The 22,926-nt window shown below is 39.7% G+C and overlaps 1 protein-coding gene and 1 long non-coding RNA gene across 5 annotated transcripts in view; both read left to right on the top strand.

Moving 5' to 3' along the window:
- PRKN (parkin RBR E3 ubiquitin protein ligase) overlaps positions 1-22,926 on the top strand; it is a 1,623,853-nt gene that overhangs the window by 97,118 nt on the left and 1,503,809 nt on the right. The gene's annotated exons all lie outside the window — the stretch shown is intronic.
- LOC135232642 (uncharacterized) overlaps positions 1-22,926 on the top strand; it is a 108,241-nt gene that overhangs the window by 69,619 nt on the left and 15,696 nt on the right. For 2 of the 3 annotated variants that reach the window (XR_010323258.1, XR_010323257.1), the window contains one exon: positions 19,871-20,279. This is a non-coding gene — a long non-coding RNA (uncharacterized LOC135232642). Of the gene's footprint in view, positions 1-18,612; positions 20,280-22,926 lie in introns of those variants that run through there. The other variant, XR_010323256.1, reaches the window with a different exon arrangement.

Here is a 22,926-nt window from a genome sequence, read left to right as displayed (position 1 = left end):
TCACTGGAAAATGGAAAGCAAGCTGAAAATGGTAGCATCCAGCCTGGATGGAGTCAGAGAGACCAAGCAACTCTCTTGGGAAAATTTCCATCTGGGCCTTGGCTCCAGAGCTGCCAGGCATTAAGATTTGAGTGAGGCGGTCTGTGGCTCAGCGACTTCTAACGCTGTCCCTACCGAGATGATTTTCAGCGTAGCTGTGGTTTCTGTTGACTGGGCGTATGCTTTCCTTATACCAATCCTATTGTCTAAGTGCTCTTTATTGTTGAATATATCAAAGGATCAACATTTCCATTTTGAAAATGTGATAGACTTTTATTATCATGAAAGAGTATTGTAGATATCATGATATAATATTATCTTTTCCTTATTTTGTCGTATTTCTTCTTCTACTAGGATATATGCATCCCTGTTTGCCTGTGACAGTCCTTGTTAGGCTTATTGTTCTGGCATAATTATTAATAACACCTACTACTACCCTGAAAAGTGTTTTGCTTTGGACAATAAATTATGTGGTTAGTATATCCTAAGACAGTGGGGCATGCATAGAAACTTAGAAATAAATAAATTTATAAGTAAGGACTGGAGGGCAGTGATAAGGAAGCAAGGTTTATATTCTTCCCAGATTATAACTATCAGGAATGAAGACCAAGCCCTCTGTCGTGGACACTTAATGCTGACCTACTTTAAAGGGTGATTGGAAGAACTCTGCCATCTGAGTTACCAGTGCTAATTTTTGTTGTTGTTTCTTTAAAAATGGAGTTGAATCCAACTGAAATGTCATTTTTAGGGTAAACCTGTAGCTCCAGTGAAATAAAAGAGCTATGTTCTTATTTGATATTTTCTGTTAAAAATTTACTGAAGTAAATATTTACCTCCTATCTTCCTTTTTTATGAATGTGAAGCTTACTGCAAATATATGATTGTTCCATAAATTTGAACCAGTAGTTGTAGGATGGAAATATACATTTTTCCAAAATAACACTCATTCCTTATCATCTGTGCTATTAAAGAAAGGCATGTTTTCTTACCTTTACAAATCTAAGAGAGAGATTTTAAGTAAATTTTCCGGGATATGCAAAAACAAACAAACAAAAAAACCCAAAATGAAACAGCTTCCAAGAAAGTGTGTGTATACTATATAAATGATTTTACTTCTTAATAATCTGCTGCAGAAAGTCTGTGCTCGTTATAATTTAAAGTATTATGGGAGCCCAGAGGGTATTCAGAAGTTCTGTAATTCATCACTACAGATGAAGGAAAAATAAGTATTAATTGAACTAAATTATTCAATTGACAACTTAGTTCACTTCAGAAAACATAAATGTGAAGCTTCAGAACTCCGAAACCCTCGTAAAAATACACTGCATATTTATGAATATATCCATAGACTGAAATGAAACCAGGATCATTTCCTGTAAGCAGATGCAATGATTAGGTGTGTTTGACGAACACTTAAAAGATCTACTGTGAACACTGGGGAGAGGGCTCAGGACGTCTCAGCCCCTCCCTCAGGAAGAGCCCATTCATGGGAATTGTTCATGGTTTTCTTTTGCTTTGCCTTCTCACTGAAATGTGTCTGCAAGTGTTCTAATTTCTAGGTAAATTTAAAATTTGACAGCTCATTTTGAATTAATAAATGAAGCAGAAGATGGTGGGTCTTCATTCTTATTGTCCCAGGTGTTCTTTATCTTTACGCCTGTGCCCCCTTTTATTTCTGATTAGGTATTGAGCCGGTTCTTTGGTATTTGGGTGTTAAAAAATAAAATACACAGGAAAGTATAAAATCTTTTAAAACTCATGTTCTTAAATATCCCAGCCCACTATATCATGTTCAGCTCTCCTATTTCCTGGCTGCCTATTTTATGTGAGCAACTCAGCTAGGGCTCTAGGAGGGATATTCAAATGAAATGCATGTAGATTTAGCCACAAATAAGCTCAGAGGCTGTGCCCTCATAATCACAGACTTGATTATTGTAAACAAGCTTTTTAAGGTCACTGTTAAATAGCAACACCAGTGAAAACCTTATGAATAGCAGCAGAACGTTGTCTGATACAGTCATCACCCTGAACAGGAAGTCAGTACCCCTTAAGCACTAACTCACCATCCCTGCCCCCAGCTTGTAGTAACCACTAATAAACTTTTGCCTTTAATGCATTTGCCTAGTCTTACGGGTAAGATCATATAATATTTGTCATTTTGCGTTTAACTTATTTCACTCAGCATAATACTTTCAAGGTTCACCCATGTCACAAGATGTATCAGAACTTTATCTCTCCTTGTTGTTGTTAAGTGCCGTGGAGTTGATTCCAACTCACAGCAACCCTGTGTACAACAGAACAAAACACTGGCTAGTCCTGAACCATCCTCACAATTGTTGCTGTGTTTGAGCCCATTGTTGCAGCCACTGTGTCAACCCCTCTTCTTGAGGATCTTCCTCTTTTGCTGACCCTCTACCTTACCAAGCATGATGTCCTTCTCCAGGGACTGGTCCCTCCTGATAACATGTCCAAAGTATGTGAGACCCAGTCTTACTATTCTTGCTTCTAAGGAGCATTCGGGCTGTACGTCTTCCAAGACAGATTTATTTATTCTTTTGGCAGTCCACAGTATATTCAGTATTCTTCACCAACAGCATCATTTCTCTTTATAGTGGATATATACTTCCATTGTAAGTATATATCAAATTTTGTTTTTCCATTCTTATGTTGATGGACACTTGTGGTTTCCACTCCTCAGCTATTGTGAATAATGCAACAGTGAACACTGGTGTACAAGTATGTGTTTAAATCCATGCTTCCAATTCTTTTGGGTAAATACCTGGGAGTAGAATTGCTGTGTCATATGGTAGTTTTATGTTTAACTTTTTGAGGAACTGCCAAAACTATTTTCTACAGTGGCTGCATCATTCCACATTCATACCAGCAGTGCATAAGGATTCCAGTTTCTCCACATCACAACACTTATTATTTCTTGTTTTTCTGATGATAGTCATCTTCGTGGATGTGAAGTGGTATCTTGTTGTGGTTTTGATTTCATTTCCCTAGTGACAAATGCTACCGTTCTTCTGTCAGTTTGTTGTACTGTGGTGTCTTGCATGTTGCTGTGATGCTGGAAGCTATGCCACTGGTATTTCAAATACCAGCAGGGTCACCCATGGTGGACAGATTGCAGTGGAGCTCCAGAATAAGCCAGACTAGAAAAAAGAACTTGGCCATGTACTTCTAAAAAGATTGGCCAGTGAAAACCTTATGAATAGGAGTGGAACATTTCCTAATATATTGATGGAAGATGAACCCTCAGGTTGGAAAACACCCAAAATGCGAGTGGGGGAGAGTTCCCTACTCAAAATAGAGTTGACCTTAATGACATGGATAGACTCAAGCTTTTGGGACCTTCATCTGCTGATGTGGCATGACTCAAAATGAGAAGAAACAGCTGCAAACATCCATTAATAATCCAAATGTGGAACTTGTGAAGTATGAATCTAGGAAAATTGGAAGCTCTCAAAAATGGAATGGAATGCTTGAGGATAGATAGCCTAGGCATTAGCGAGCTGTAAGGGATTTTTTTTTTTTTTTTTTAAGGGATTGGTATTGGCCATTTTGAGTCAAACAATCATATGGTCTACTATGCTGGTAATGACCAATTGAAGAGGAATGACATTGCATTCATTGTCAAAAAGAACATTTCAAGATCTATCCTAAAATACAATGCTATCAGTTATAGGATAATATTCATACACCTTCAAAGAAGACAAGTTAATATGATGTTATTCAAATTTACCCACCAAACACGGAGATGAAGAAATTGAAGATTTTTACCAACTTTTGTAGTCTGAAATGGATCAAACATGCAATCAAGTGCATTGATAATTACTGGACATTGGAATGTGGAAGTTGGAACCAAGAAGGATCGGTAGTTGGAAAATATGGTCTTGGTGATAGAAATGATGCCTGAGATTGCATGATAGAATTTTGCAAGACCAAGGACCTATTCATTGCAAATATATTTTTTTCAACAAAAAAATGGCAACTATACACGTGGACCTCACCAGATGGAGTTCAGGTGAATCAAACCTACTACATACGTGGAAAGAGAAGATGGAGAAGCTCAGTATATCAGTCAAAACAAGGCCAGGGGCCGACTGTGGAACAGACCATCAATTGCTCATATGTAAGTTCAAATTGAAGCTGAAAAGAATTAAAACAAGTTCACGAGAGCCAAAGTACAACCTTGAATATATTCCACCTTAATTTAGGGACCATCTCAAGAATAGATTTGATGCATTGAACACTAATGACCAAAGACCAGAAGAGTTGTGGGATGAACTCAGTAACACCATACGTGAAGAAAGCAAAAGGTCATTTAAAAGACAGAAAAAAAAGAAAATACCAAAATGGATGTCAGAAAAGACTCTAAAACTTGCTCTTGAATGTAGAGTAGCTAAAGCAAATAGAAGAAATGATGAAGTAAAAGAACTGAACAGAAGATTTCAAAGGGCAGCTCAAGAAGACAAAGTAAAGTATTATAATGAAATGTGCAAAGACCTGGAGTTAGAAAACCAAAAGGGAAGAACATGCTCAGCATTTCTCAAGACGAAAGAAATGAAGAAAAAATTCAGGCCTTGATTTGCAATTTTGAAGTATTGTATGGGTAGACTATGGAACGACATAGGAGGCATCAAAAGAAGATGTAAGGAATATACAGAGTCACTATACCAAGAAGAAATGGTTGATGTTCAACTATTTCGGGAGGTAGCATATGATCAAGAGCCATTGGTATTGAAGGGAGAAGTCCAATCTGCACTGAAGAGACTGGAAAAAACAAGGCTCCATGAAATGACTGAATGCCAATTGAGATCTTTCAAGAAACAGATGCAGCACTGGGGCTGCCCACTTGCCTATGCTAAGAAATTTGGAAGAAAGCTACGTGGCCAACCGAGTGAAAGTGATCCATATTTGTGCCCATTCCAAATAAAGGTGATACAACAGAATGTGGAAATTATTGAACAATATCATTAATATCACATGCAAGTAAAATTTTGCTGAAGATCATTAAAACACGGTTATAACAGTACACAATTTTGCTGAAAGCAAGACATCTTGAAGCACTGATGAAGATCAAAGACTACAGTCTTCAGTATGGGTTACACCTCAACATAAAAGAGAAATCCTCACAACTGTACCAAAAAGTGACAACTTGATAAATGGAGAAAATATTGAAGTTGTCAAGGATTTCATTTTATTTGGATCCACAATCAACACCCATGGAAGCAGCAGTCAAAAAATCAGACGATGTATTATTTTGGGCAAATCTGCTGTAAAAGACCTCTTTAAAGTGTTGAAAAGCAAAGATGTCACTTTGAGGACTAAGATGTGCCTGACCCAAACCATGGTATTTTCTATCTTATATGCATGCAAAAGCTGGACAATGAATTATGGAAGACAAGAGAAGAATCGATGCATTTGAATTGTGGTCTCAGCAAAGAATATTGAGGTAATCATGGACTGCCAGAAGGAAGAACAAATCTGTCTTGGAAGAAATACAGCCAGAAAGCTCCTTAGAAGCAAGGATGGCAAGACTTTGTCTTACATATTTTACACATGTTATCATGAGAGACCAGTCCTTGATGAAAGACGTCATGCTTGGTAAAGTAGAGGGTCAGCAAAAAAGAGGGAAGACCCTCAATGAGATGGACTGACACAATGGCTGCAGCAGTGGTCTCAAACATAGCAAAGATTGTGAGGATGGCACAGGATCTGGCAGTGTTTCGTTCTATTGTGCATAGGGTTGCAATGACTCGTAACTCACTGGAGGGCACCTAATAACAACAGTGACAAATGAGGTTGAGCATCATTTCATGGGCTTATTGGCCATTTATATATCTTCCTCAGAGAATCTGTTAAAGTTCTTGGCCCCTCTTTTAATTGGGTTGCTTGTCTCTTTGTTGTTGAGTTGTAGGAGTATTATTAAACCCTTATCGGACTTGTGTTTACTAAATATTTTCTCCCATTTTGTAATGTCTGTTTTAATAAAGTCATTTGATGCACAGAAGTTTTTAATTTTGATGAGGTCCAATTTATCAATTTTTCCTTTTGTTGCTCATGCTTTTGGTGTCATATCTAAGTATTCACTGTCAAAAACAAGTTTCTGAAGCTTTATGTTTTCTTCTGAGAGTTTTATAGTTTCCTTATATTTAGGTCGTCAATCTATTTTAGATTAATTTTCATGTGCTTTGAGATACGGATCCAACATAATTTTTTTGCATGTAGAGGTTCAGTTGTTACAGCACCATTTATTAAAGAAACTATTTCTTCCCCATTAAATGGACTTGGCATCCTCGTAAAAGGTTTGTCTGCTAGAGTTAATAGTCTTTTGGGGAGACACAGGGTGGATAAGAAAATAAATATAACTGCAGATAGTGATAAATACATTAGGCCAGGCAAGGAAATAGAATGTGTGCTTGGGAAATTTTAGATATGGTTGTCGGGGAAGACCATACAGAAAAGTAACATTTGACTAGAAACCACAGTGATGTGAAGGAACCAGCCATCTGAAGATGTGCGCGAGGAATATTCTAGACTGTGCAGACAGCTACTGTAAGGCTGAGAGTGGAGGCAGCCTAGTATATTGAAATCGTTGTTAGTTGCTGCCAAGTGGATTCTGACTTACGGCAACCCCACGTGTTCCAGAGTAGAACTGCAGTCCATTGTGTTTTCCTGGCTGTCATCTTTTTGAGATCAGATCACCAGGCTTTTCTTCTGAGGTGCCACTGTGTAGGCTCAAACCACCAGTCTTTCAGTTAGCAGCCACAAACAAGCCATTTGTGCCACCAAGGGCCCTTTGCAGGACTAGGAACCTGGTGCAGGTGGAATGGAATGAGCAATGGGGAGAGTGGTGGTGAATGTGAGCACAACAGTCACAAGGGACCAATCATGTGCCTGGGGCAGGGGGTAACCCTGCCTGGAGCAGGAAGAAATGTGATGGGATTTGCTATGGCAGAGCCAGCAAGGGAGCACTGCCGATGTGCTGGTTCCCATCGGTGACAGCGATGACTGGAATTTGGTTTTGTGCTCTGAGCTGTTTTCTGTTGGGTGAGTGATGGCAGAGAATCTAAGTGGTTAGTCTTCTCATTTGTCTGTTTGTGACCTGAAATCACTTAAGAAAATATTACGCACGCACTGGAGAGGAGGACGCCTCTTTGAGACCTGAACTGGTGAATCCTTGTGTTGCTAGGTTTACTTTCACTGGTGTCTGAAGTTGTGGAACTGAGCAAGCTCTGTATGTACTTCCGTGTCTGTGCCTGTAATTAAGGAAAACTTTTGCCTTTTTTTGCCTACCATTGTGTGAATGTAAAGTATTTTTCTACCCTGGCGAGTATTAATACTTTAGATTATTATGAATCTTAAAGATACTTCATTGTGACTGATTTATGAGGATAAATAAGCACTTACATTGGCTCAATAGTCCCAAAATTCACAAATAAATGAAAACTGAACTTCTAATACTATACCAGACTCCAGAAAATTTGTCTTACAGAAAATTTCTGTCTTACAGAAACTGCTAAATAAGAAACATTTTAAGACTCCAAGTTCACATAATTAAGGTTAATCTTTGACACATCAGACTAGTGTAATAATTTTAAGAAAGAAAAAGAATTAACATATCTTTTCTCTAATTTATCAGCTTTAAGAATAAACATTTATTTTGCATATGATTTAGCTTTTTTTCTCTTATGAAGTCACTGGTTAATCTGAATTTCTTGAACTTACTACATTAATTAAATAAGCTAACATTACTCCTATGTGTTTACAATTATGAAATGTTTTGAATTAAGTTGGATCATAATTTTGGTGAATGATTTTATGATAGTGATGGCGTTCTATGGAGTGTCGGGTTACACATAATTTCTAGGCCCATAGCAACTTCAAAATTTGGATTATTATTACGTTGTGTTAACTAATGAAAAATCTTTTGGATACCCGAGTAATTTCTAAGGAAGATGGGATACTAAAACAATGCTGAGTGTAATTTACAGTCTATCTTTGGTTCTCATTTCAGTGGATCACATTAGTGAATGTGTTCGTTTTTTCCAACTTTAAGGATATGTAAAAGGGGTGCGTGTGGCTATAGAAAATTGTGTATTAGCTTCCCTTGTCTGCTAAAATGTGGTGTGCGACAGATATTTCTCAATTCTCCACTGTCTAATTTTCTCTGTGAAATAGGAAGTTGTTACGTTGGCTAAAAGTTGTAACTGACGCTGCCACCAGGAGCAGTGACGAAAGAGAAACACAGTTTATCAAAATAAGACGAGTTTTGTTCTAAAGTGTTTGTTCCAGTAAGTGAAAGAGAACAGCCAAAGACAAGATGGAGCATGTATGGCGAGTTGTAGAGTGTTGGAGGGAAATGAATTCTTCTTGCCTTGTTTTATAATACCCGAGTCTGAAAAGAAACATTGAAATGTATTAAAGTTTCATAAAGTTTGCTCAGTTTTGATAGGATTATTTGCAAGATAATTTAAGGAAATAAGAAGAGCTTATGAAACCTTTACTCCCAAACATTACATTCACATAAAACCAGAAAATATCCCTTCTGTTAGAGTGACACATTGATCTTGGAGTTAAAAAAGATTTAAAATTAACAGTGTAGTGAAAGATTATGGTTTTCCTTTTAGTGTTTTGCCTGCATAGAAGAGATCCTCTATCTCAGGAGAATAACTCTCTCAGCTTTGCACTGACTTTATCGTGTTCTTGATTATTTACAAAAATAACTTAAACGAAAGCAAACAAACAAAGTCAATGAACAAAAGTCTCTTGCTTGTACAAAAAACTAAGGTTCCTTATATTTGTGTTGCTTTCTTCTATTTGCCACTGTGATTAAATAGGTAAACAAATATCATTTCTCTTGCCGCCGTGATCCTACCTTAATGAAGGGAACAAATCTCCTCTGACAGTCCTTTTGATTTTTGCCTTCTGAAGATTGGATCCTAAATTTAGAAAAAAAAATGTTAGAATGTCTTTTATACCTGAAGCTATCTTTGAATTTTTCCAGATGGTCCCTGGAAAATCGCAAAGATTACTCTTTCATCTTGTAAATTGGAGGATGCCAGAAATAATTAGGTTTGTTTGGTGGGCGTGTTAGGCTGGGTTCTCTACAGAAGCAAAACCAGTAAAGCCTATAAAGATAGATTGATAGATTAGGTAGATAGATAGAGAGAGAGATTGATTGATTGATTTATATCAAGGAAATGGCTCACGCGGTTGTAGAGACTGAAATGTCCCAAGTCCATGGGTCAGGCTGGAGGCCTCTCCTGATTCGTGTAGCCGTAGGGGCTGGTGAACCCAAGATTGGCAGGTCAGAGAGCAGAGCTCTTGCTCACAGACTGTGAATTTCAACAAATCCCAAGATTGGCAGGCAAAACCACAGGTAAGCTGCTAGCTCAACTCCCAAGAAATGGAGGTCAGACGAACAGGAGCCAGCGGTAGAATCTAGAACAAGCAAAAGCCCACAAGCCTTGCCAGAATATCCACATATTCAATGCAAGTCACACACCCAAGGAAACTCCCTTTCAACTGATTGGCTACTCAGAGCAGATCCCCTCATGGAGGTGATCATATTATAGAAGTAATCACAACATAATACGACTATCAAACCACTGAGAATCATGGCCCAGCCAAGTTGACATACAACCTTAACTATCACAGTGGGCTTCCTATTTCCTAATTAGCTCTAACTGTTTTCAGAGCTGCATGGGAAAAGTTGTCAAGTCAGAAAAGATGCCTTCACCTTCAGTAGTTTGTATCAATAAAATGTTACTTGTTTATGTAAATAGTTCATAGATTGTACACATTCTGAGAAGGCCCTGCACATGTGTCAGTGCCTTTGCTGTCTGTAATATATTTTTATCCTCAGAGAAAATGCTTATGAAATAGCTACTTTATCCCAATAGGGATTTTACTCTTGCCCATTGTGATATTATTGATCACTGTAATAAATGAGCCACAGCGATCAGTCTCGTCACCAAACAGGACTCTTCTTCCCTCTGATGCTTGCCTGATGGCTCTGCTGTAAGCTATAGGCTAGAATGTGTGCTTTCAATAAACAAGGGCAGTTTCAGAACCTTGTGCAAAGGACTGTATCAGACACTCTGCACTATTGCTACTTCCATACTAGTCTGAAGGCCAGCCTTCCCAGTGGGTGTTGTTTAGACAATTTTTAGACCATACCAGGAAACTAGGGCAGTATTTGGGGGCTTTTTCAGTCCAGCAGCAGCATACTTTATGAAAGCAGTATCCAGCGGAACAAGAATTAACTACAAAGGACTAAATAAACCGATGAAGGAAATTTAATTGTAGTTATTTTTTGGGTGGGAGTCCCAGGGTGGTACAGACAGTTAATATACATGGCTGCTAACCAAAAGAGTAGCAGTTTGAGTCCACCCAGAGACTCCTTGGAAGGAAGGCCTAGCAATCTACTTTCAGAAAATCAGCCACGGAAAACCCTGCAGAGCACTGGTCTACTCTGACACACAGGGGGTTGCCATGGGTTGAAGTTGACTTGATGGCAGCCGTTTTTGTTTGTTTGTTTGGATAGCATTGATATTATTTGAATATTATGGGGGGAGGCTCATTCTCCTTTTTCTCGAGGAATCTCTAAGTCCCAGTTTAGTGGACTGTGCTTTGATAAAGGAAAGTAAACATCTGTCAAAGATTTTATACAGTCAGTAATTAACGAGGAAACTGGCAAGTGTTTAAAACCAGTTCCAAGGAGAATTTGAAGAGATAGATGTTTGTATGCACTCTAAAAAAGTAATTTTAGGATAAGATTGCTGGGTTAGATACAAAATGGGTTAATGCCCAATGGGGCAATAAATCATAATTTTGGGGATCTTTTCCTGCCTCTCTACTAGATAAAAGCCTACAAGTTAATCTCTTTTCCTGCAAAGTTGCACAATAGCCCAATAAATAAAAAATCAAAGACAAAAATCCCATCACTGAAATGAAAGAAAACCCTGTAATCACTGCCTAATTTCTATGTTTCAGAAAATTTTTCTGATATTCTCTTCCCTTGTGACCATAAACAATCCCCCAAAATTAATCTTTAAACAAAAAGACTAGCATCATTAGGTTTGGCCTCATTTCTAAAGTAGATGCAATCCGGCAAGAGTCCTAATTAAACATGTGGACCTTTTTGAGTTTGCTCTGCAAATCTAGAGCCTTACCATGTTGGGCAACTTGGAAGGAGTAGGAATTAACTTCCGTCTAGAATTTTCATAGGGATCTCAGTTAGTTTGTATTAAATCCTCCATTAACTTCTCTTCCATCCTGCGTCTGAGAACCCAAGCCCAAGGCCTTTTTTCCAGCAGATTTCGCCTTCAGTACTTAAAAATTTGGGTGAATTCCTCCCTTTTGGGGCCCCAAAGCTTTTTAAGAAATCTAATCTGGCAGGGGGCCATACTACCTTTGGGTTACTCTGTAAGCCAAGTACCAACCAAGCTAGCATTCTTGGGAGGACTTTGTAGGCATCAAATCCACATAGAGTCTTGAGTACAGACTTCCTAGTAATTACTTGCTTCTTAATAGGCTTTTCACACCTGACTAAATAAGAATCATTTTCAAATGTAGTACAGGTGGGAGAAGTGATGGTACAACATGGTGGTAGAATCCTAAGGAACAAACAGGTTGAGGTCAAGGATGAGGGTGATGAAAGAAGATCAAATATTCAGACTGAAAATGTTAAATTCAAAACAGAGCTGTGTTACTTAAGAGTGTTAGGGCCACTGCAGAGCTACAAGACACATGGGAATGCTGGCTGATTGGACCTAGCATTGTGTGCAGAATCACACGAGTGGAGTGTGCAGAGATACGTGAGAAAAGTGGCATAGGTAGCAGGGGCTGGGGTATGCTGAAAGGCCAGACAAAGGTACTTGTCCTTTGTTCAGCAGAGCTTGAGGGCAGTGAAGGTGTTTTATTAGAAGGATGGCATGCTTACAGCTTCAGAAACACTCAGCTGGCCTCAGTATGAGATGACCTGGCAAATGGGAAACTGAGTATGGAGAAGCTAGAATACTCCAGACCTGGGGAGAATGATGAGACGGGGAAGAGGGATGGGTGAGCATCAGAGTTGACATCACTGGCAGGTCCTTCGTGTTGCTGTCTCATAGCTGTGGCACTGCCGTCAGGGTGTCAGAGTCGGCCTTACAGTCTTCCGTCAGTCTTACTCTTACTTATTTCAGGTCAGTTGTGTAATGCTATGACGGAGACAACATATCTTCTTTCCCATTTTCTTAACAAGTAGAATTTTGCTTCAGTGAGCCTGCAATAATAATTTTTTGCCCAGCCTGTATATATGCTTGTTCTGTATCAACTCATTATACCAGAGCTGTTTGGAAACACTGTTATCCACTCTGTGCCACGGGGAGTTACCAGGTAGTAACAAACACTTCCGGAGGCAGTGGTGGCTCAGTGGCTGAATTCTCAGCTTCCAAATGGGACACCCAGGTCCCATTCCCGGCCAGGGCACCTCATACGCGGCCACCACCCATCTGTCAGTGAAGACTTGGGTGTCGCCAGGGTGCCGAACGTGTTCCAGCAGACCTTACAGACCAAGATGGACTAGGAGAAGCCGTTCTGTTCCGTTGCGCATGGGCTCCCCGTGAGTCGAGGGGCTGACTCAGTGGTAGCTGACAGCAGCACACATTTTGGGATGATACTGCTGTCTTGCTTTGATAGTTAGGCCTGAAGGTGAAGGAATAATGTAAGACTCCTCACAGAGGAGACGCATGTCTGTTGGAACAGATGACAAGTCAAGATGGAAGTTCACGTTTCTGTATTTCTTACCTTTTTCTAAGCTGGTCATGAATGAAGCTATGAAAGACATTATTAAAAAAAAAAAAAAAACAAACCTGAAAATACCATCTGTCTTCCCTGTGTTGTAAGGCATACAGTTGAGGGCCTCTGGTGCATCATCCATGGATTCAGGGGTCAGAGGGCTCCTAGTTTTCTGCAGGACAACAATGTTTGCGTTTCTCCAGTTACTCGACTCTGATTAGAAGTGAATGCATGGGAAGTCAATATTGATGAAGTAAATTTAACAGTAAGTGACTTAAATTAGCGCTTTAAAGAAGTTTGAAACTAAATAATGAATAACAAGCTTCTTATTAACCTAACAAAATGACCCAAATTTAGAAGGATTTGCTAAAACTTGTATTTTAATTAAGGCGTTCTTTCATTAACTCATTTATGATAGGCGAAGTTCCTAGGGGAAAAGAGAATACAAAAGTCAAATATGAGGTCAGGGTTTTTATTTCTTCCTGATTTCAAGCTAGAAATTCTGTATGAATCCAGTGAATTTCTCCAGGTTTCCAGGTAATGTAAAGTCACAACCACAGTGATAGTCTGAGACCAAGTCCTGGGCTGGCCAACACCTGTATATCCGGCCCATGCTCCGCAGCTTCTTACACTCGTCTCTAATCTCTTCCTGTTATTAAGAACTCTAGAATTATAAGCAACCTTTGACTGTGACAAGTAGTTGGAGTGTGTGTATGTGTGCAAACTTGACCCCCCAGAATCTCAGTCTGTGCGTCTCTAATTTTATTTTGCTTCTTTGTGTTTGTTTTATTCCTATTTTGTAACATACAGGTTATCTGTTACTGTTGTTCATGCAAGTCATTGCCTCTTGATTGCTGATGTTAGATTCTAGAACACAGGAGCTAAGTTTCTGTAAAGCTCTTGAACAATGCCATGAATAATTAGGATTTGCATAAGCGTTCATTTAATAAATTACTAATGCCTTTAACAGGGTGTGTCACCGTTAGTAATTTCTTTAACCCCTTGTATAGTTCCTTCATTTGTAAAATAGAAAGGTTAGAAGTAGAATTAGATCTCGTTTGTCAGTTTGGCGTATTTTGTTTTGTTTTGTTTTGTTCACCTTCCACATTGCTTCACGGAAGACGGCGATGACTCAGAGATTTCAGAGACGTTTTCGTCCGTACATATGGTGCTGTTCTTACGCGTTTGTGCTGAGCATTTATTTCATGTCAGCCTTGTAGAATAAATTCATTTCACTGAGATGTTACTTTTGTTTCTGTAGAAAAAAATGAATTATCTGATAACAAGGACATAATTAGAAACATATGAAGATTAAAACAAGTCTTAACTTTTTTCTGAGCAAATCATGTTCATATTTAAATAATATATAGCTGTTACTGAGATTTGGCAAGTGTTTTTGGAATGCTTAAGTTTTATTGTAATTTTCACTTTTTCGGTCACGGCACCCAGGAAAACAGCCATCTTAATTCTCACAGAATGCCTCGTGCCTCGATGCATTGTAACTAGTTGTTTGTTTTAGTTTGGGAGTCAGCTTTTCCTCCAAACCTGTCTGCTGCAGTTAGGCTATAGATCTCGTATTTGCCACTCCCTGAATGAGCACAAAGAATTTGAGAGTGACAGTGCTGGAAAGAGCAGGTTATATTCCTTAGGTATCATACAGCATACAAAGTAGGCTGGGTTCCCAATCCCCTGAAACCTGAAATTAGTCATGTAATTGCGTGATTGAGGTCATCACGTGTGGTAAATAACACGGGAGACCTGAGTCATGCAGAGCCCCCGCCCATCTGTCAGTGGAGGTTTGCTTGTTGCTACAATGGTGAACAGAAGTTAGTGGATCTTCCAGACTAAGGCAGATTAGGTAGAAAGGCCTGGAGATCTGCTTCAGAAAATCAACCAATGAAAACCCTGTGTATCATAATAGTCCCACCTGCATCCCATCATAGGGGTGGCACAGGACTGGGCAGCATTTCGTTGCATTGTGCATGAGGTTACCGTGAGTTGTGGCCAATTGATGGCAGTTGACAACGACAACAATTGCCTGTGTAAAATAATTAGCGGGATCAGCAGAGACTATTGGGCATCACCAAATTGTCCTGCTACCATTCCATTCTCCAGGTACACTCAGAATCCAGTGTATCAGAGCCTCGGCTGTGACGCCAGCGGTGGGGCACATTGAGCCCCGATATTCAGTCAGTAGGCAAAGACCAGGCAGTCCACACAATCCAGAGTTTTTATGAATTCGCCTGATTTCTCAAGTAAAAAATCATCTGAATATATGAAGTGCTGTAAATTTGTCTTTATATACAACCAAACTTCTGTACAGACTGGGATCCTGGGAATTACGATCTCCCTTTCCCAAGGACTAACTGGGTAAACGTACTTCAAGGCTTATCCTTATGCTTGTATACCATGAAATGGCACTGCTCACCTAGGGTCTATCGGTGTTGTAAGAAGTGGCAGTGAATACCAAAAGATAGATGTTAAATGTACATTCAAAATTCATACCCACACAAAATGAAAATGAAACGTAACACTTATTGAAGCTTAACACTTTAATACTTTAAATGAAAAATCCCTTTCACATAGGATCGTACCTCCCAAATGCTTTTTTTAAATAATTTTTATTGAGCTTTAAGTGAACGTTTACAAATCAAGTCAGTCTGTCACATATGAGCTTCTATACACCTTACTCCATACTCCCACTTACTCTCCCCCTAATGAGTCAGCCCTTCCAGTCTCTCCTTTTGTGACAATTTTGCCAGCCTCTAACCCTCTCTACCCTCCTATCTCCCCTCCGGACAGGAGATGCCAACACAGTCTCAAGTGTCCACCTGATACAAGTAGCTCACTCTTCATCAGCATCTCTCTCCAACCCATTGTCCAGTCCCTTCCATGTCTAATGAGTTGTCTCCAGGAATGGTTCCTGTCCCGGGCCAACAGAAGGTTTGGGGATCATGACTGCCGGGATTCCTCTAGTCTCAGACAGACCATTAAGTATGGTCTTTTTATGAGAATTTGGGGTCTGCATCCCACTGATCTCCTGCTCCCTCAGGGGTTCTTTGTTGTGCTCCCTGTCAGGGCGGTCATCGGTTGTGGCTGGGCACCATCTAGTTCTTCTGGTCTCAGGATGATGTAAGTTTCTGGTTCATGTGGCCCTTTCTGTCTCTTGGGCTCATAGTTGTTGTGTGGCCTTGGTGTTCTTCATTCTCCTTTGATCCAGGTGGGTTGAGACCAATTGGTGCATCTTAGATGGCCGCTTGTTAGCATTTAAGACTCCAGATGCCACTTTTCAGAGTGGGATGCAGAATGTTTTCATAATAGTATTATTTTGCCAATTGACTTAGAGGTCCCCTTAAGCCATAGTCCCGAAACCCCCGCCCTTGCTCCGCTGACCTTTGAAGCATTCAGTTTATCCCGGAAACTTCTTTGCTTTTGGTCCAGACCATTTGAGCTGACCTTCTGTGTCCTTCCCTTCACCTAAAGTAGTTCTTATCTACTAACTAATCAGTGAATAACCCTCTCCCACCCTCCCTCCCTCCCCTCCTCGTAACCACAGAAGTATGTGTTCTTCTCAGTTTATACTATTTCTCAAGATCTTATAATAGGGGTCTTATACAATATTTGTCCTTTAGCCTCTGACTAATGCCTTCCAGGTTCCTCCATGTTATGAAATGTTTCACAGATTTGTCACTGTTCTTTATCGATGTGTAGTATTCCATTGTGTGAATATACCACAATTTATTTACCCATTCATCCGTTGATGGACACCTTGGTTGCTTCCAGCTTTTTGCTATTGTAAACAGAGCTGCAATAAACATGGGTGTGCATATATCTGTTTGTGAGAAGGCTCTTATTTCTCTAGTGTATATTCCGAGGAGTGGGATTTCGGGGTTGTATGGTAGTTCTATTTCTAACTTTTTAAGAAAACACCAGATAGATTTCCAAAGTGGTTGTACCATTTGACATTCCCACTAGCAGTGTATAAGAGTTCCAATCTCTCTGCAGCCTCTCCAACATTTATTATTTTGTGTTTTTTGGATTAATACCAGCCTTGAGTGAGATGGAATCTCATCATAGTTTTAATTTGCATTTCTCTAATGGCTAATGATCAAGAGCATTTTCTCATATATCTGTTAGCTGCCTGAATATCTTCTTTAGTGAAGTGCGTGTTCATATCCTTTGCCCACTTCTTGATCGGGTTTTTTGTCTTTTTGTGGTTGAGTTTTAACAGAATCATGTAGATTTTAGAGATCAGGTGCTGGTTGGAGATGTCATAACTGAAAATTTTTTCCCAATCTGCTCCCAAATGCTTTGAATTTCAGTTTTGTCTATGTTTGCCAGCAAGAAGAAGGTTATAACATATATTTTGTTATGGAGATGTTAGCCTGATTATTTTTATTATATTAGAATTACAAATTGGATTTGTATCCTAGGTTATTTATCATATCATTATGATAAACTGGATTTTTATCTTGGGCATATTTTTGCCTAACATTTCATGTTTTGCTTTTGTTTTATCTACCTACTTACCTTTCTTGTTGCAGCTATGCAAAATCAGTTCTTAAAGCAGGCTTCTCCTAAGGAACTGCCACACAGGCCTCAGTGCTAGTATCCTGGTGTCTTGTTGGAAAAGTTGGTTGCTCTAACAGAAATAATAAAAAACAGTGGTTCCTGCATCCGTAAGTGATTATTGACAGTGGCAATTTAATTTTGGCATTAAGTTTATGGACTACTTACGTTTGACTTACAGCTTTATGTGGACTCCAATTAAACCCGCATTCTTCAGGTGTCCTGACATCTCATGAAGTCCAAAGCAGACGACCCTGCTCTGGAATTTTATGTTTCTTTGGAAACACCGTACACAGTAGACCATTGCGTCCTCCCACACATCGTAACAGGTTCCTAAGACCATCGTTTAGTGGCTGCAAGGTCTGATGGCTTCTACCAGAAGGGCTTAAGGACTAATAACTATAATTTCCTGAGTTACACTAGTCAGTTTGGCCAAAGCCTCTTTAAGTTGTGGCCAAGTGGTTCTATAAAATTCTTTACTTCTTATTTTCTTTCTCAGACTTTCTTTGCTTCCTATTGATTTTTTTTTCACAAGTTAGCAAGTCTGGTCAGAAAGCGTATGCTTCTGACCAGTTTGGGGACGTGCTTCCAAATATGAGACAGCACCGTGTTCACGTGTTAGTATCTTAGTGCATTTTTGGTACAAGGAGGAAAATGGATGAAGTGGTCTTTCCAAATGCTGGCAGGATACAAGGCCATCCACTGTTACAGAGGCTTGGAATACTGCAAGGAAGATCTTGGCCTTGAGTGTCGGTTCCGGATAGAATCAGTTATTGGAAATAGAAGTATCTTAATTCCACCTTACATGTTCTTCCCTAGATCAAAGTCACATTCTAGGAAAAAGACTTTAGATGGTGATCACCTCTGCTTCACCAAATGTCTGTTACACGTTGCCAACGATTGATGCTGATGTCGATGGCAGCTCTTAAGTGCTCAGGCTGAGTGGGGAGATGCTGTGTATGGGATTGTTTTAAAAGGACTTTCATTACTCAGTTCCATTAGCAATTTGGGAAGCCTGAAAAGTCAAAGTAATTGATAGCAGGTGTTCTGAAGATATGTGTGGTATTAGTAAGAAGAAAACTTGTTAGCTTGGCAGGACAGTATAAAGCTTAGGAAAGGACTTGTGAGTGGTAGTTAAAAGGGCCTTTAGGATACCAGTGAACTATTTGATATATTGTTTTTTTTTTTTTTAAGTCTTTTATACACTTTTTTTTATTGCTACATGAGGCATGCTTGTTGCTACGATGCTGATTGGGTTTCAATGGAGCTTCCAGGCTAAGACTAGGAAGAAAGGCCTGGTGATCTATATATATCAGCCAGTGAAAACCCTGTAGATCCTAACAGTCCGATCCGCACCTGATCATGGGGACGGCATGGGTCCAGGCTCTGTTTTGTTCTGTTGTGCATGGAGTCGCCATGAGTCGGGGGCAGACTAGATGGCAGTTACCAACAACAACAAAGTAATAATAAGTCAGTGTGTGCATGAAAAGAGTAAGAACCTTGTCTGCTTTGACAGGTATAGATTTTTTATAGCTACAGATAATTTTAGCGTCTACCTGTGTGGACCGTTATGCGTGGTCTATGCCGCAGGTGATAATCAGCCATAATCTGGCCCAGAAGGAAGGTACATTGTAACTTAGTAGTTTATCCCATTGGCTAAAGGATAGAACTTAACAAAAAATTTCTGGGAAGGAGAGAAGCAAGGATTGCTTCAGGATTTAAAGACTTCAGATTTAATTTTAATTTCTTACAGTTTTCTCTGCCATGCTATCCAATTGCTTGTGCCTTAAAAATTACTCTAGATTTCTTATATTACAAAGTTCAGCTTTCATTCTAACATTGTCTAAAGCAGGTGTCCCAAATTAGCTATGGCTTTTTTTTTTATATAAAGGAGGTCTTTTTTTTTTTTTAAGAGCTAATTGCTTTCTATATCAGAAACTGTTATTACTGCATCTTAATGCCAGGCTGCCACGTTTTGTGCTCCAGGCTGCCAGGCTTTAATGGAGAATTTCAAAATGTTGATGGAAATAAACTCTTGTAGTATTTTGGTTGGCTGAAACTTTCATCAAGTTATTAACATTAATTTAAATCTTAAGAGGACTAAATCCCTGGAGAAAACATACTACAGTTAATCATAAGTACCAGCTGTACAACCTGTGCAGTGATTTGTAGGTAATTAGCAAAAGGACTCGGAGACCATCTGGTCAAGCTTTATGTCGTAGTTATTTTCCACGTGCAAAAAAAGTGTTATAAAATTGGATTTCCCTTAATTAACTCAGTTTTAAAACTTTGATTTTATGCAGTGCATTCTGTGAATAAAATATAGTTTATAATAGGTCAACACTCTATGGTTATTTCAGACTGTGTTTTAATCTATAAATGAAAGACATAACAAAAGTGTTCTCTTGTATGTGATTTGGGGCAGTAAGAACCTCCTGAAATATCAAACTCTTCTTTTTCCATTGATTAGGGACCGTTATCCAGATTAAGAAGTTCCTGGGCGGTGCCAACAGTTATTAAGCTGCTCAGCCGCTAACCTGAAGGTTGGAAGTTCAAGTCCAGTAAAGGGTGCTTCTGAAGAAAGGCCTGTGATCCACTTTCCAAAAAATCAGCCACTAAAAATCCTATGGAGCACAGTTCTGCTCGGACACACGTGGGTCACCATGAGTCGGAATCAACTTGATGGCAACTGTTTTGTATTTTTTTTTAATCCAGATTAATGTTGAAATAATTAGTTTCAAGTTAGTCGTTTGATACTGATTCCCACTGTGGAGTTGTCACATGGTGAAATACTTGTGAAATATCACACGAGTCATTGTTTCAGTGCCACTACCATGTACAAATGCCTTCACTAAGACTACACGTTATAGAGCATTGAGGTGAGTAACATCAATCTGAACCACATTCCTGTCTCTTGCAAAGCCAAAAGCCTTTATTCATTAAAACATCCATTGGATCTTATATTTAAGAATAGTTTTATTGTTGATTCAGTGCCTAAAAAATATGCCATCTTTCCAGATTAACTTTTTGTTATTATACAGTAAAGAGGCAAAACCCATTGCCATCTAGCTGATTTCAATTCACAGCGACCCCATAGGACAGAGTAGAACTGTAAATCTTTACAGAAGTAGACTGTCACACCTTTCTCCCTCAAGCGGCTGGTGGGTTCTAATCACTGACCTTTTTGATTAGCAACCAAGTGCTTTAAACGCTGCACCACCAGGGCTCCTTCCATAAAGATTACAGCCTTGGAAACCCTATGGGGCAGTTCTGCTCTGTCCTATAGGGTCGCTGAGTCGGAATCGACTTGAAGGCAGTGGGTTTGGGTTTTTTTGATTTTAGGAAGCTTAATGGAAGCAAATCCCCAAGTCTTTTTCCTATAGAGCGGCTAAGGGGTTCGAACCACCGAGCTTTTGATGGGCAGCTAAGTGCTTTAACCACTGCACCACCAGGGCTCCTTTATTATACAATAGTTACTATGTAATCTGAATCTTTCTTGTCTTGTCTGCCGCGAAGCACTTCCTCTTTCAAAACAAGAGGAGCCATACTGTCTTCAGCCCCATTCCCGGCCCCCTGGGGATGGATGATGACCTTGCCTCCTACTTCACAGAGAAAGGTATCACTTGTGGGATGTTTCAACTTTAATAAGCCTCTCTTCTCCTTCATTTGTTCTTTGCTGTCCACTTGATTCCGACTCACAGCAACCCTATAGGAAGCACAGAGTAGAACTGCCCCATAGGGTTTCTTAGGCTGTTATCCCTGGTGGCGCAGTGGTTAAGAGCTTGGCTGCTTGCCAAAAGATTGGCAGTTTGAATTGACTAGCTGGTCTTTGGAAACCCTATGGGGCGTTTCTACTCTGTCCTTCCTATGGGGTTGCTATGAGTCAGAAATGGTTTTGGTTTTAGAATCTTTACTGGAGCAGACTGCCAGGTCTTTTCTCCTGTGGAGCCACAGGGTGGATTCAAACTGCCGACCTTTCAGTTAGCAGCCGAACAGTTAACTGTCATGCCGCGCGGACTCCTGTCTTGACTGTAAATTGGGAATAATAATCACCACCCAGAAGTAGCCTTTGAGGCATTAAGGGCACACGTAGGGAGTGCACGCCAAGCCATCACAAAAGGCCGGCCTCTTTCCTTCGTCCGCATGGTTTTTGTCTTAACGCCTCACACCTAGAGCTTCTGTCTTTGGGGTCTTAAACGTGTTCCTTTTCAGTCTCTCCTTCACATTAGCCTACGCAGTTATGTGGCAGTTCCCTCTGTCTAATTCTCAAGGTGACTTTGCCTCAAGTGTTTGCCCTGGTTTCTTTTGTTTCTTCATCACCAAAACTTTCAGAAAGGGTGGCCTTTGCTCTCTGCCCTACGCCCATTCATTTCTGATCTCATGAACATCAGCTTCTATTCCCCCGACACTCTCAGACTTTCCTCACTAACGACATCCTTGTTGCTGTATCTAATGACCTTTCTGGAGTCCTCATATACTGGACTGTGTGACCTTATGACATTTTGTGCTGCTGCCTGAGGAAGCCCGTGTCTCTTGACTTTGAGAGCATCACTGTCTACTGAGTCATGCATTCCTCTGATCCTGCCTTCTCAGCCCCTTGTCTGAGTCTCTACTCCCTTTTATGAAACTGTTCCACGGGGTGGTCTTTTAAGCTCTTCAGCTGGCTTCAACTGCCACTGCCCAGTGATGACCCTGGCCAGTCTCCTAGCCCCTTCCCATTGCTTGCCCACTGATCATCCCTGTCACTGAAAAGTCATCATGTCCCAAACTATTCCATAAGGTTTAAATTCTCTTTCTTGTCTCTTTCTCTTAAAGGAACTATTTTTTAATCACTCCATGCTCAATTAATTTTTTAGGACATCTGTAGAGTGTTCTGAGGAGCCCTGGTGTCACAGTGGTTAAGCACTCAGCTGCTAACTGAAAGGTTGGTGGTTTCAACCCACCAGCTCGTCCTTGGAAGCAGAGACCTGGTGGCAGTCTGCTTCCGTAAAGAGTATAGCCTTAGAAACTCTATGGGACAGTTGTACTTTGCCCTGTAGGGTCGCTATGAATCAGAATTGACTGGATGGCAGTGGTTTTGGTTTTTTGGGTTTAGTTTCGATTTCTTTCATCTATGAAGTAATAAGATCAGAAACTTATAAACGAAAATTCTTTATGATTAGTTTAAGAATTGTTCTCAAAGGTACAGTGTCGTACTTTGAGGGGAAAGCTTTTTGAAAGCAAAAACAAAAAAGCCCATGTGATCTGTGAGAAGTCTTACATTTTGCAAATACAGCGTAGTCAGCCTGCACCTTTCAAATGGCAGCATTACAAAAGTACATTAAGTTTTTTTTTTAATTTTGAATTTTACAAATGGAAATGGGAATGACAGTCAAAGCGCTAGGAAATTTATGTCATTTAAAATTTCATATTTGTTTTGTCATTTAAAAACAGCAAAAAACAATATAAAAATAGTAAGCTCCCCAGCCAGCATGGCAAAAGCCAAGTTAACTCATAATGTGCCAGAAATACCTCCCTTATCGATAC

The sequence above is a fragment of the Loxodonta africana genome, chromosome 1 (genome assembly GCF_030014295.1).
Source record: "Loxodonta africana isolate mLoxAfr1 chromosome 1, mLoxAfr1.hap2, whole genome shotgun sequence".
Taxonomy (NCBI): domain Eukaryota; kingdom Metazoa; phylum Chordata; class Mammalia; order Proboscidea; family Elephantidae; genus Loxodonta; species Loxodonta africana.
This window is presented reverse-complemented; position numbering and strand designations above follow the sequence as displayed.